Genomic DNA, 12,976 nt, shown 5'->3' with positions numbered 1-12,976 from the left:
GTTAAAACAAGCTATAGAATTTATATCTAATTGTAATAAACTTTCCTGCAACCACCATAATGTATCTGATGATAAAACCAGTATGCTTATCCAGACAGAGTGACTTTAACATGAAGGTTTATTGGCTATTCCTGTCCCTGGGCCCTGACCATCAAAAGTGGAACATCTGACCTTAACTTTATAAAAATAATAATTTTAAATGTGATTATGATTTAGTTCCTTATAATAATGCATATAACTTCTTACAAATATAATCATTCATACAACTTCTTTCAAACGTATATTTTTCTGATTTCTTCTTGACAACTTACTAATTATAGTAATCAAAACATTTTCTATGAATTAGTTTTTTAAAAATTTTAATTAGAATATATATAGAAATGGGTAATATACACAAGAAACCGTTTTAATGAGTGTGATTTAACTAGAGTAGCTGCCATTTAAAGGTGTCTAGCTTCTCTGTTTAGCTTGGTGAGAGCAAAACACCTTGAAACAGATCTTTGGTTTTGAGAAGAATTCCTTGAATGATTTCTTAATTATGAGGATGTAAAGCAATCAGGCAGCCATTTTTCCTGAAAAAAAAAAGGGGGGGGAGGAGTGCAATGGGTACTTCACAAGGGTATATACATATTCATAGAAAACCATGAAAGGGGATCCAAACACTTTGGGCCAAAATATCCTTAGACTATCCTTGATGGATTGAGATGGCCCTGACCTACAGGAAATGATGTTTAAGTACAGATGCCCAGACTTACAATGCAGTCTTAATCAGCTAGGCCTGGATTGTCCTGGGTAGAGTGGAATAGTCCTGAAGACATATCTTGGCAGGTGGCTCTGTTCCACTCCTCACAATAGGAAATGGGAATGATAAAGGGCTCTCTGAGGCAATAATAAAAGATAATCTAGTTCTTGGCCAGGTGCCTAGAGTGATGCTATTGGAACAGAGTAGACAAGAGCAATGACCATGATATGGTGACTCATGGAAGCTGACATGGGCTTACACCAAAGTGCACACTTGATGACTAATGTTACCATGGAACTGGAGTGACCAGGATGAAATCTTTAATTATGAACAGCAGTATGTTAGTCCAGAGCAAGAGCAAAAGTCAAAGCATCAGCAAAGGGAGTATTTCTTTGGATCATTCATCTTGCAACTTGGCTTATGTTACCTCTAAGTATGATTTTGATATCTGCTAGCCTCAAGATGATGCATCTGACATCTGGGGCTAATGCTGAGGTGGGATAAATTAAGACTAAAGTATGCAAGTTTCAACACTGGACCTGTAATTATCTTAGGAAAATTTCCTGAATGGTAAAAAAAAAAATCTGACCCATACTACATGCTTTGGGAACACCAAATCAAGATGCTAAATGTTAAATGAGGGCTGTTTTAATTCTTGATGCAAATGATCTTTAATTCAATCAATAAAACAACAGTTAATACAAAACAAAATGCCCTTTCTGCAATCACTTATTGAAAGTTCAGTAGTTGAGTGACTGTGCTAGGTTCTCGGGACAGGGTGAGGTGCTGAAGATGTGTTCTTTATTTTACTACTGTACTCATCTTGCTCTGGGCATGAAGGTTTCTTGCTATTCCTCAAACTCATGAGGGTACTTCTCTCCTAGGTAGATGGCTCACTGCTTCCACTCATTAAAGTCTTTGCTCCTGTGTCACCTTGCAAATGAGCTGAACCTCCTCCCTGAACCACTTCTATGAACTACCCCTTTTAAAAATTGCAACCCACCCCCCAACATATACCTTGGTATTATATATCCACCCTGCTATTGTGTCATTTTTCCTCAAACTATGTATTCCATGGTGTACTATTTAATTTATTTATTTATTTATTTATTTATTGAATGAATATTCTCATCCTCACCAACAAGAATGTAGGCTCTATTAGAGCAGAAATTTTTGTATGTTTATTTACTGATACATGGCTGAAGTCTGGCCATGAATACTCGATAAAAACTGGTGAATGAATAAATGGCTAACTGAATGAATGAAGGTAAGAATGGAGAGAAATAACCGTAGCATGAAGCTTGAATTAATAGGAGCCAGGAAGAAAGTAAGCAAGGAGTTATAAGGTTATTGCAGAGTGATTGTAATGCAGCAGTGAGGGAAAGCGTGAAAGGGAAGGAAACTTCTGAGTTGGACCACATGAGAGGAAGTGTTAAGGCTAGTAGAATTTTACATGTGTAGAAGCCAGGAATCGGAGAAATAGCTGAGCAAAAGCAAAGATGAGCAGTTAGCTGGACAGCAGGAGTCTTAAGTATCTGAAGAGTCAGGTGTATGGAATTGTGTTGTAGGGCTAGAAAGGTACCTGCATCAGCCAGATTGCTCTTGGCTATGAGGAATGAAATCATGAATGAAATGATAGCCTTAAGAACACTGGCATAAGCAGTTACACAATTACACACCTCTAGTAGGGATGGATGGCTTCAACAGAGCTAAGTCAGCAGTTCACTGAGATCACTAAGGACCCAAGTTCTTTTTACTTTTCCACATCCTTCAGTCTTTGCATAGGTTTCTTCCCCGGGCTGATTCAAAGGTAGTGAGGCAAGTCTAAGCCTCACATTTTCAATTGCATCCAGAGGAAGAACAGAGAATCTTGTCTCTTCCTATGGGTCTATCTTAGGAATGATGAACCCTCCTCAGAAGACGTGTAATATATTTTCCCTCACATGTCATTGACCAATTTGGGCCACTTGCTGAATAGCTTATTTCCTTAACAAATACTTAGGGAGCCCATCTAATGTTGCCAAGCACTGTTCTAGGTGGGTTTTTTTTGTTTTTGTTTTTTGTTTTTTGTTGTTGTTATTGCTGCAAAATGGTGATTTTATTAAAGCACAGGGATAGGACCTGTGGGCAGAAAAGAGCTGCTGCCCTGGGGTTGTGAGGGGTGGCTGATTATATATTATGGGGTTGGGGGAGGTAAGGAAAAAGGGAGGTTTCAAAAGAACTTTCATATGCTAAAGAGGACGTACAAGATACCATAGGCCTTGTCATTATCAAGTTAAGGTTGTTTTTCTCTAGCAAGGTATTAACATTAAGATAGCTGGGAGATCCTTGGAAGAATGTCACACTTGTCCCACCCAGGAGTGGGGGGTGGGGGGAGGTTGCAGGGTGTCAGCTTATGCTTGGTCTTCAGCTTGCTTTCTGCTCCCTCATCAGGTTGATCAGAAGCACAGGTACCAGAGGGGGGTGGGGGGAGGGGAGGTGGGGTGGTGGTGCTTGCGACTGGCCTCTGAAGGGCGGGGGGTGGGCCCTCATCCTGTGGGATCTGCTACTATCTCTGGGTAGACAGTATCAGAATTGAGTTGGAATCTTTAACACCCTGCTGGTGTCAGAGAATTGCTGGGTATTGTTTGGGGGGAAGCTCCCCGACATTGAAATTGGGTTTGGGAACCCTAAAAGAGGGTGGATTGTTATTCTTCTTATTATTTATTATAAAAGAAGCAAAATAATTTTGCTCCCTATTCCCATAAACAGGAACGTTCTAGGTGTTTTTAAATATTACAGCATTAAACTAAATGAAGCCCTTCTCCTCGCAGGGTTTATATTCCAGTTGGGGAAGGCAAAAGTACACAAATTATCAAAACATATCATGTCGATTATGACAACTTCTATGAACAAAAATACAGTAGAGTCAGAGAGAAGGAAGAATAGGTATATTTTAAAGTAGGAATTTTGTGTTGGGTGGGGAAAGAAGGAATCTCTGAGGACGTGACTTTTAGGCAGACACCTGAGTGAACTGAAGGAGGGAACCATGTGAATATCTGAGGAAATCTGTTTCTATACAGAGAAAGAACAAATCCAAAGCTCTGAGCCAGGAATGAGCTTGGCATGTTCAAGAAACTCCGTGGAAGGCAAAGTGGCTAGAACAGAATAAGAAAAATAGAGTCTGTAAGGAACTGAATTAGAAAGTTAACAAGTAAGACAGATCATGAAGTGTCTTATATAGGCTTTGGTAAGGATGCTGGATTTTGTTCTAAGGGAGGCATTGAATGGTTTTGAAGAGAAGAGTGGTGTGATCTGATTTACATTTTGAAGAAAGATCACTCTTTGCAGAGAATCAATTACAGGGGCAAATGCAGAAATAGAGATAAGAGGCTAGGGCAGAAGTACAGATAAAAGAATTGTGGCTGATATTAAATATGTAATATTTAAAAGAACTGAAGTTACTGGATTCAGAATACATTGTGAAGGTAGTGAAAGGGCTGGCCCCTAGTCAGTCCAGGGGACTAGCCCTGATTGCTTAAATTGATCTGGGAGGAATGTATATTGAGGAATAGAGCATACTAGCATCACATTACAAAGGAACTTTAGTTATGTGCATGTCAACAATGTTGATTGAGTAGATAGAATATATGTAGCAGGTTGGTTTGTCTGGGAGGTAGACACTGAGAGTTTGGGTGCAGGCTGATTATTAGGGCATCCCATGGGCTCTATACACAAGGAAGCTGGAGCTTTAGCAGTGCCTTCCACAGGATTTTCCAGTGCTCTAAGAGGCCCACTCCTACTTTTTTAACCTAAAGTACATCATCCTGTTCTGATTTAATGATATGTGGAAACTTGTGCTAGTTACTTACCAAACAATTTATGAGCTTTAGGCTGAGGCTCTGTAGCCACCATTTACCTAGAGATAATTATTTTTTTATCTACAGTCTTGGAGAGGGGAAATTTCAGAGGATTCTCCTTGGCCTTTCCCGCTATGATAGCTCCTACCCCACAGGACCAGGACTTGATGTGAGAGTCATCCCAATTACCAAGTACATCTATCCCAATTATACATTCAGAGAGTGAGAAAATAACCACCTATGTGTCTATGGACTCAGTGGACCCACTGTGGGTTGGATCTTGGCCAGAACCCCATTTATGTCCTGGCCCCATATGCCCACACTCAACTAGGACCATGACTGGTATGTTCAATAGTCCTCCAAGTGTATGAGCATTGCCCTTTGCCCAGTGCATAGTCACTGGAGTAAATAGCTATAGTTACCTTTGGGAACAGATGGGAAAATCTTTACTGTGTTCATTTGCCAAAATACTGCAAGATGTTTCCTCCTGGGAATCATCTCTTCTTCAGTCAATAGGATCAGGTCTGAAAATTGGTTTGGATACAGAAATTGGGCAAGTGTGAAAAATAGCATGAACCCACCAGGTTCCACACACTAACTCCTGGAACTTGTGAGTATGTTATGTTCAATGGCAAAAGGGACATTACCAATGTAATTAAGTTATGGAGCTGGACTTTCTAATCAGGAGGTTATCTTGGATTATCTGGGCAGCCCCACTGTAATCACACAAGCCTTTTCAAGTAGAGAACATTCTCAGACAGAGTCACAGAGATGTGCATGAAGAAGGAAAGAAAGATGCAGAAAAAGGGGAGTGTAAGACATTCCAAATGGAATAAGGATTCAGTGAACTGCTGCTGTCTCTGAGGTGTAGGATCCCACGTGAAGGAACAAGAGAGTGGCCTTTAGGAGCTAAGAGTGACCCCCAGCTGACAGCGAGCAAACAAATGACAACCTCAGTCCCATAACCACGAAGGACTGGATTTCGCCAACAATCTGAATGAGGTTGGAAACAGATTCATCCCTGGAGCCTCTAGAAAGGAATGCAGCCCTCCCAACCTCTTGATTTGGGTCTTGTGAGACTCCAGCTGAGCCTCGCTGTACCCAGAATTCAGACTTACAGAACTGTGAAATAATGAATTTTTGTTGTTTTAAACTCTTAAGTTTGTGTTAATTCTTTACATCAGCAATAGAAACGTATACAGCAAGGGGTCATTACTTTTACTGGGACAACAACCCTTCATCGCCTGATTATGCATAAATTGAGTAGTACTACCATCTTTTTCTCCCTTTAGGACTCCATATTCTATTGACCATTTCCACAATTCTCTGTGGGTCAGGCCCTATGTCTGACCCTCTGATCTTGTCACTCATTATAATAATTGCATCTCCTGTGGCTTCTGGTGCCACTAGAAGCCCTACCACCTGGTTTCTGTGTTTGGGGTTTTTTATCATTCCCATTTCTGAAAGTGAGCCTGGCTGTGCATCAGGTTTCCCTATAGTCTTGACAGAACTGCCACTAAACTTCTGTGTCATTCTGGTTCCTTCCTTACTAGATAACTCTGTATGATCATGGTAAAATGTCTATCCTCTGGGCATTGGTAATCATCTGTAGGGTCTTGAAGTTGTGCATAGTATTTCCACTCTTCCATACCCACTTCCCTGAACATTTTAAACCCTTTTTGTACCCTCTGCTATGGCAATTCTAGTGCTCAACTTCACTCAGTATAGCACTTTTGTCATGTGTCCAGGAGCCATCTCAATAGGGAGATCGCACCATCTCTCTGGGGTTTTCTTCATAGTGTCAAATCCAATATCTTGTGCAAATGTTCCCAAATCATAAACTCTCTCTTATCAGTCTTCATCTTCTAGCTCTAGTGATCAAACACCCCAAAAACCCACTTCCCACGCATACTCTCTAGCTTCTAGGTTTTGAAGCTTCTTTAGGATATACTCTCCTCTTTTCTTGGGTTCAGAAGGTTCCTTTCTGGGCTATTCTGTTACTTAACACTAGTAACAGACTTAGTGGCTAAAAGGGAAGGTGCGGGTACAGCTAGAAGAAGGGGCAAAAGTCTGTTGTAGAAGAGACTGCATTGTCTTCAAGAAAGTGGGGAGATCTAACTTTAGACAGGGAGTGGGGGACCATTTATATTGGCTCCAAGATACTAAATGAATGTAGGGATTCAGTATTTCGTCAGAGCATCAATGCAGATGTCCTTATCCCAATGTTATGATACCATTATTTCCCAATAAGGGCCCTGAACTTCATAGCAGACCTGCCCTGTTTGAGAGTTGAAACTTTCTTTTAGCTCAGTTATTCTAATGATTAAGTCTCTAGTCTGGCTTTCAGTATATTCTCTACATTCCTTCTACAGGAAATGAGAGCTTTTATGCACGCTACCAAATGGCCCTCTGATTTTCATATTAGCTTTCAGTTGGTGATTAATCACTCTTAGCTTGTTATCATTTTCTAGAGAGTCAATTAAACTTAGAAAGAGCAACTCAGTTTCAGTGACCTTGTAATTAACTGTTTTCTCCATATTTCTCAAACTATTGACAAAATGCACCAGCTAATGCATTTATTCCCTTCTACTACTATACTATATACCGTTCCAATTCACACTGGTGGAAGTTTTAAAAGATGTTAGACTATCACTTTGTGCCAGAGGCTATCTGCGCCCAACAAATACCAGAGTTGGGGTTCTATTACTAGCCAGAAGGCAAATGATCCAGTTGTGAAACTCCTAGCTATCTCCTGCTTCCTTGGATCACTCCTGATACCAGTTACAGGTTGAGCTCCTCAGTAAGAAGAGTCTGAGATGAAATGTTTTGTGCAGATCATGAGGCAGTGCCTTGATATCAACACCTGAGAAAAGGAGGGCTAGGAAAAGGGATAAGGTTGAAAGAAAAGTCAAGGAGCATTGCACGTCCAACAACAAGATTGGGCAATTCTACAGGAAGCTCTAAAGCTAGACTGGCCTTTAGAGTTGTCCCACATTGAAGCAAATAGCCAGACCTCTATGCCCTTTATTAAATATTCATTGAATGAGGAACCCTGAAAGGGGCATGATTTTGGCCAAGGTGGCTTTCTAGAGCTGAGTTAATCCCTGGAAGGGCTGACAGCTAAACACACTCTTTTCTCTCTGTCTCCAACACAAGTCCTTCAGTGAAGCATATAATACGCTGAACACAAAACTCTGCTGGGGACACAAAGATAAGAAATTTCAAAATTTCAATTTTGGGGAGGAAGATACACATAGTTTTGCCACATCAAAGTAATAAAACATAGTGTGGAGTCATCCTCAGCTAGGTATTGAGGAATGAAAAGAAATTATCCAAAGAGAAAAGGAAGAATATTCTGGACAAAAGATCATCATGAAAAACAGAGACATGGCCAAACTTCTTTGTTAAGGGACCTTCAGGCAGTTTAGATTGTGAACAGTTATGCATATTGGCCTCAGCTTCACTACTCAGTAGGGTCCTGGCAGTCACTAAAGGGCTAACTTAAGGTGAGGTTTGCAATTTAAAAAGAACTAGTGGACACAATCTAGAGGATGGATGAATCTAGATGCTTAAAATGACCTTGGATGTGTGCGATGGTCTTGCTTAACAATGGAAAAACCCCTGCAAGTTTCTGAAAATGGAACTGACTTGATTGCCTCTATATTTTGGTAAAAAACAACACATCATGGTGTTAAGTGGACCATGGGACAAGAAGGTGAATGAGAGAAATCAGTTAAAGAGCTATTAAAATAGTACAGGTGGCATTCTTATAAAATAATCTGTTACTAAAAAGGAAATCCCATATAGCAAATTTGCAGATGGTCTAAAGATCATTTGCTTCTCTAAATTGAAATTAATTTATTTCAAATTACTGGCCCCTTCTCAATTGACCCCTGATTTGAAGCTTTGCTTATCATGTAAACTATTCTGTATCTTAATACGAGCTTCCTCATATTTTTACCATGGCAGGCTCTAGCAGTTAGAACCCTATTTTTCATCTCATACCACTGATACTATAGGGTATCAAAATAAAAGGGGCCAAATACACAACATATGGCTCTATCCCAGTGTTCAATGAAAGGAATCTTAAAAGGCAGATATGATGGATACAATATAATCAGGGCCAAGAAGAATAGAATTGTGTGGTGAATTGCAGTGGTATTTTACTTTAAGATCTCTATTAAGATGTCTATTCATTGAGGAAGATTGACTCTTGTGGGCCAAACTCCTAGGATAAAGGATATGGAGAAGTTAGGACATACATCTGGGTACAGACTGTCTATGATTTCTCCTTACTGGAGGTCAAAGTAGTTTGAAGGGCACAAGTGACAAATAAAAAGAATGTCCAGGGGATGATTCCATCCTGAACTTTGCTAGTATATTCAAAGTTAAGGAAGTAGGTATATAGTGTTAATCTTGAACCTGCAGGAACAAGTAAGTTAATCTCTCTTCTTCTGGAAATAAGTGGGGTGAAACAAAAGCCTATAATGCTTGGCCAGTTCAGGGAAGACCTGAGAAGACAGATTGCTGATGGACTTCTCAGAGAAAGCCAGCCTTAAAGAGAAGACCCCTACACTGTCACTACGATGGCAGCATTATAATATATAAATGCATCAAATCAACGTGTTGTAAACCTTACATTTACACAACGTTATATGTCAAATATATTTCAATTAAAACAATTTCAAAAAAAAAAAAAAGAAAAAATGTTGAAGACCATTCCAGGACTCAGAAGCAAAGAGGAAAAGGAACTAAGAGATTACCAGTAGGGGAATCACCAGTTAAGGGGATCATCTTTGGATAAATCAACCAAATTCTCTACCTCCCTGGTAAAAAGAGTCTTTCAGACTTCTACAGAAAGACCATTTGGCAAGGGCCATCCATCATCAGAGTGCTGGGGATGTGGTGCTGTTGGCAGCAGTAAGAAAGGATACTTCAAAAAGTTTTAGCTCTAATTATTGAGGGAAGGGCTTTGGAAGGATAAGGTTGTGAAAACTATGAGGAACAAGAGGAACCTGGTATAGAATGACCCAAAAAAGGCTCAAGTGGCTATTGAAAATATATCAAAAAAGAAGCTGAGTTCTTAAAATCAAAACTGGTTGAGAGTACATGTCTTGTTATGTAAAGATACACATATATGGTAAGTGGATACCTATGGGAAGCTCCAATCACCTATTTCTCCTGTTTTCTCCTCCCTCCCAGGCTGCATCTGCTTCTCGACACCACATCAGCTGCCCTCCTATCATCCGCTTCCTTGGAACTTCAGTTTGTCCATCATAGCTTCCCTGGGCCTTTTCTCTGTCTCATAACTTTCACCTTAAACTCTGACGAGTAACTGGAAAACATTTCATGTGTTTCTTATTCCAAATTTAAGTTTACAGAAGCAGGAATAGGACAGGCCTGAATAATCTTTTCAAGTCAGGCCACAGAGGTCACTGTCGCCTGGTCAGCCTGGAGTCAAGGGACCCTTTGCTATATCCTTGACAGCTCAGCAAGCCAGGGCTCTCACAGAGAGAAGATGACTGTGGTCAGGGAGGGTGCTCCAGCCAATATCTAAGTAGCACACTGGCTGAAGTTTTCATACAGTGCACTCAGAATCCTTTGATAGCACACTCAGGCCATCCATAGCTTTCTTTGTTCATACACTGGCTGCAGGTAGAAAAGCCCATTGGCTAGATTTCAGGAATTAAGTATTTCTCCAAATAAAATGGAAGTTTATATTGCTTCTGATTCCTACTCCTGAACACCCTCTTCCTCACCCATTTTAAAACCCAAGACATCTGATTAAAGACACCTGAGAGCCCCAGGACTACCCACAGGATACCAAACAATGGTCTTTAGGAAGATTGAGCTTTCACTGCCCTCTAGTGGAGAGGAGGAGGCAGTTTTGTTGTTAATAATAATTGGGGTTCATGTTTGAACAGATAATTGTCCAAAAAGAGACATAGGAGAGAAGAGAGTTTTTATATAAAGGGGTAAATAAGGAGTTTGTATAGGATGCCAAGACAGTCTGGGAAGAAAGGAAGAACATGGAGGGAAGCCTAAATGCTGGGAGCCCTAAGCTCAGAGAAAACACATGAGTAAAGCTGAGGCCCAGAAGTTTCCAAGGAATGAAGCATTGTCTGAATGACAGGAGCTGTGTGGGAGCTAAGTCCTCATGAGAAGACTGCCTACATGGTGCTCACCTGATAGGAACACCATCCACAGCACTCACCCACTGTCAGCACTGTCAGACTTCCAAGCACCAAGTGTGTGTCTGGTATACTGCCAAGCACATCCCAACTCCAGGTTTTCCCATGGGATGTTTCTTCAGAGCATCCCTTCAGCTCTACAATCAATGCCTGTAACATAATTCAGTGCTCAAAAGCTGGTTTCATGAACTGTGTATCAACAGGGACTTCTATACCCCAAGTTCCCCGTTGAAAGGAACTCTTGCATAAGTTTTTGAATGATGCAATAAAAACACTGTGACATCCTAGCTAAGACATTGGAAAATGGATTCCTATGTTCTACTTCAATGTTTTTTTCTTGGAGAGACTCAACTGAGTATGATTTGTAGCCAAAATAAATGGATATAGATAGACACTGTCATATAAACCTAATGTAAATATGTGGCTAATGCTTGTCTTTTACAGCAGAAAAGTATACATTGTTGAACTACTTACCTGCATTGTCAGGCTATTAAGCTACTTAGGTGAGTAAGTATGGACTCCCTCTTAAAACTAGGGGGTAAATGCATAATGATGCATAACTTCAACTGTTATAACAAAACTAACCCTACCTGAATCAACAAGGCTTGCCTGTCTACCAAGGGGCTTTGTGGTATATTGAGTCTAAGCTGAGTACACTGTATCAATGGACTGGTGTACACTGGTTTTTATGAGTGGTGATCCAACTGGTTGGTACAAAAACATGGCATCTTACATCATCTACTAGGAGATTCTAGCCTGCAAGTCAATCAAATATTTATGAATAATACACTAGAGACATATTGTCAGAAAAAAATGATGAATAGTGCCTTCACAAGGCGTTCCTGAAAATTGCCCAGAGGAGTCACCAAAAATGGCCCTCGATAATTTATTTCACTGTTTTCATGTTTATATTTTACATGGGCAGTGCAAGGACAAACTGGGATCTCCACCCAATAAGAAATCAAACTGTGAAAAGAATCCCATTGGATTCTTTTCTGACCCCCTGGATCAGCCACTGAAGCAGACCATAGCAGTCCCCAAAGGGATAAACACCTTATACCACAAGCAAGATGCAGGGAAGAACATAGTATTGATGTCAAATCAGAGTGTCGTTGGCAAGCACAAAATATCTAAGCCAAGAAATATTTCCCCAATTCTGTTCAAGAGTTGATGATACATTTTGTGTTTGAGAAGAGAATCATATGGAATCGATTGTTAACTCTCTGGTATAAATTTCTGTTTGGATACTAATTAGTAAAGAATGCAGTCCATTATCACTGAGCGATAAGGAGGCCCTGCAAAAGGGTAAGGTAAGGAGGTAAGGAGGCCCTGCAAAAGTGAGAGACAAAGTCCCTCTGACAGTGGTTTTTAGGTCAGTATATATGGGCATCACCTGGAGGACTTGTTAAAACATTGTTGGGGCCCCACCTACCCAGAGTTTCTGATTCAGTTAGTTGGTCTGGGGGTCAGGCCCCAGAATTTGCAGTTCTAAGTGCCCAGGTAAGGGTGATGATGTTAGTCTGGGAAACCATATTTTGTAAACCATTGACCTTGGCATCATGTTGGACTTACTGTTTTTAAAAACTTTGGGAGCAAGTAGGTGGAAGTGGCATACAGCAGATTAGACATAGGAAAGGAATGCTGATGACTGATCCTTTTTCTACCCATTTCTAATCTTACAGGAAAGAAAAAGACCTACAGTGATGTCTTTCTTATGCTCTGAGTTCTTTACATAATTATTTCATAAGTACAGCATTCTTGAGCAAACAGAATTTGGTAAACTGTATAATACATAAATAATAAAATGTGTAAAGCCCAAGCATCCTATGATAAAAATCTGTCTTTTTATCATTTTCCACTCAAGGAAACATTAGTCTGATGTCTAAGGAAATTGGGGAAAAAAATACAACTCTTCACTAAGTTTTTATTCTGAAAACATCAGGTAAGAAACATAAGGCATACCAAAACTCTTTCCTTCGCCCCTCTCTCTCAATATATTTAGAGGCATGTACACTATACTAAGCTTATTCTTTGAGGCCATGAAAGATTTAGGGCCACAAGAACTCCTGGGGCCAGATGAAAAGAGCTGTGTCAGCTGAATTAACTGAGAACTCAAGGAACTTGGTTGGGATTCTCTTTGGCTCTCAAAATTTGGCTTTGAATGACAGTCCCCAGAAACAAACAAACAAAACAAAATAAAAATA

The 12,976-nt window shown here is 40.2% G+C and overlaps 1 long non-coding RNA gene across 1 annotated transcript in view; it reads right to left on the bottom strand.

Moving 5' to 3' along the window:
- Positions 1–448: 448 nt before the first annotated feature.
- Positions 449–12,976, bottom strand: part of LOC141374090 (uncharacterized) — a 42,598-nt gene continuing 30,070 nt past the window's right edge. Inside the window, exons 3-4 of the long non-coding RNA XR_012380658.1 lie at positions 5,004–5,105; positions 449–572 (exon numbers count right to left, since the gene is read on the bottom strand). This is a non-coding gene — a long non-coding RNA (uncharacterized lncRNA). The remainder of the gene's footprint in view (positions 573–5,003; positions 5,106–12,976) is intronic.

Source organism: Callorhinus ursinus, unplaced genomic scaffold (assembly GCF_003265705.2).
Source record: "Callorhinus ursinus isolate GAN/ISIS: 27379988/994484 unplaced genomic scaffold, GSC_fseal_2.0 scaffold14, whole genome shotgun sequence".
Classification (NCBI taxonomy): Eukaryota; Metazoa; Chordata; class Mammalia; order Carnivora; family Otariidae; genus Callorhinus; species Callorhinus ursinus.
The sequence above is the reverse complement of the archived record's forward strand: the minus strand, read 5'-3'. Positions and strand labels throughout refer to the sequence as shown.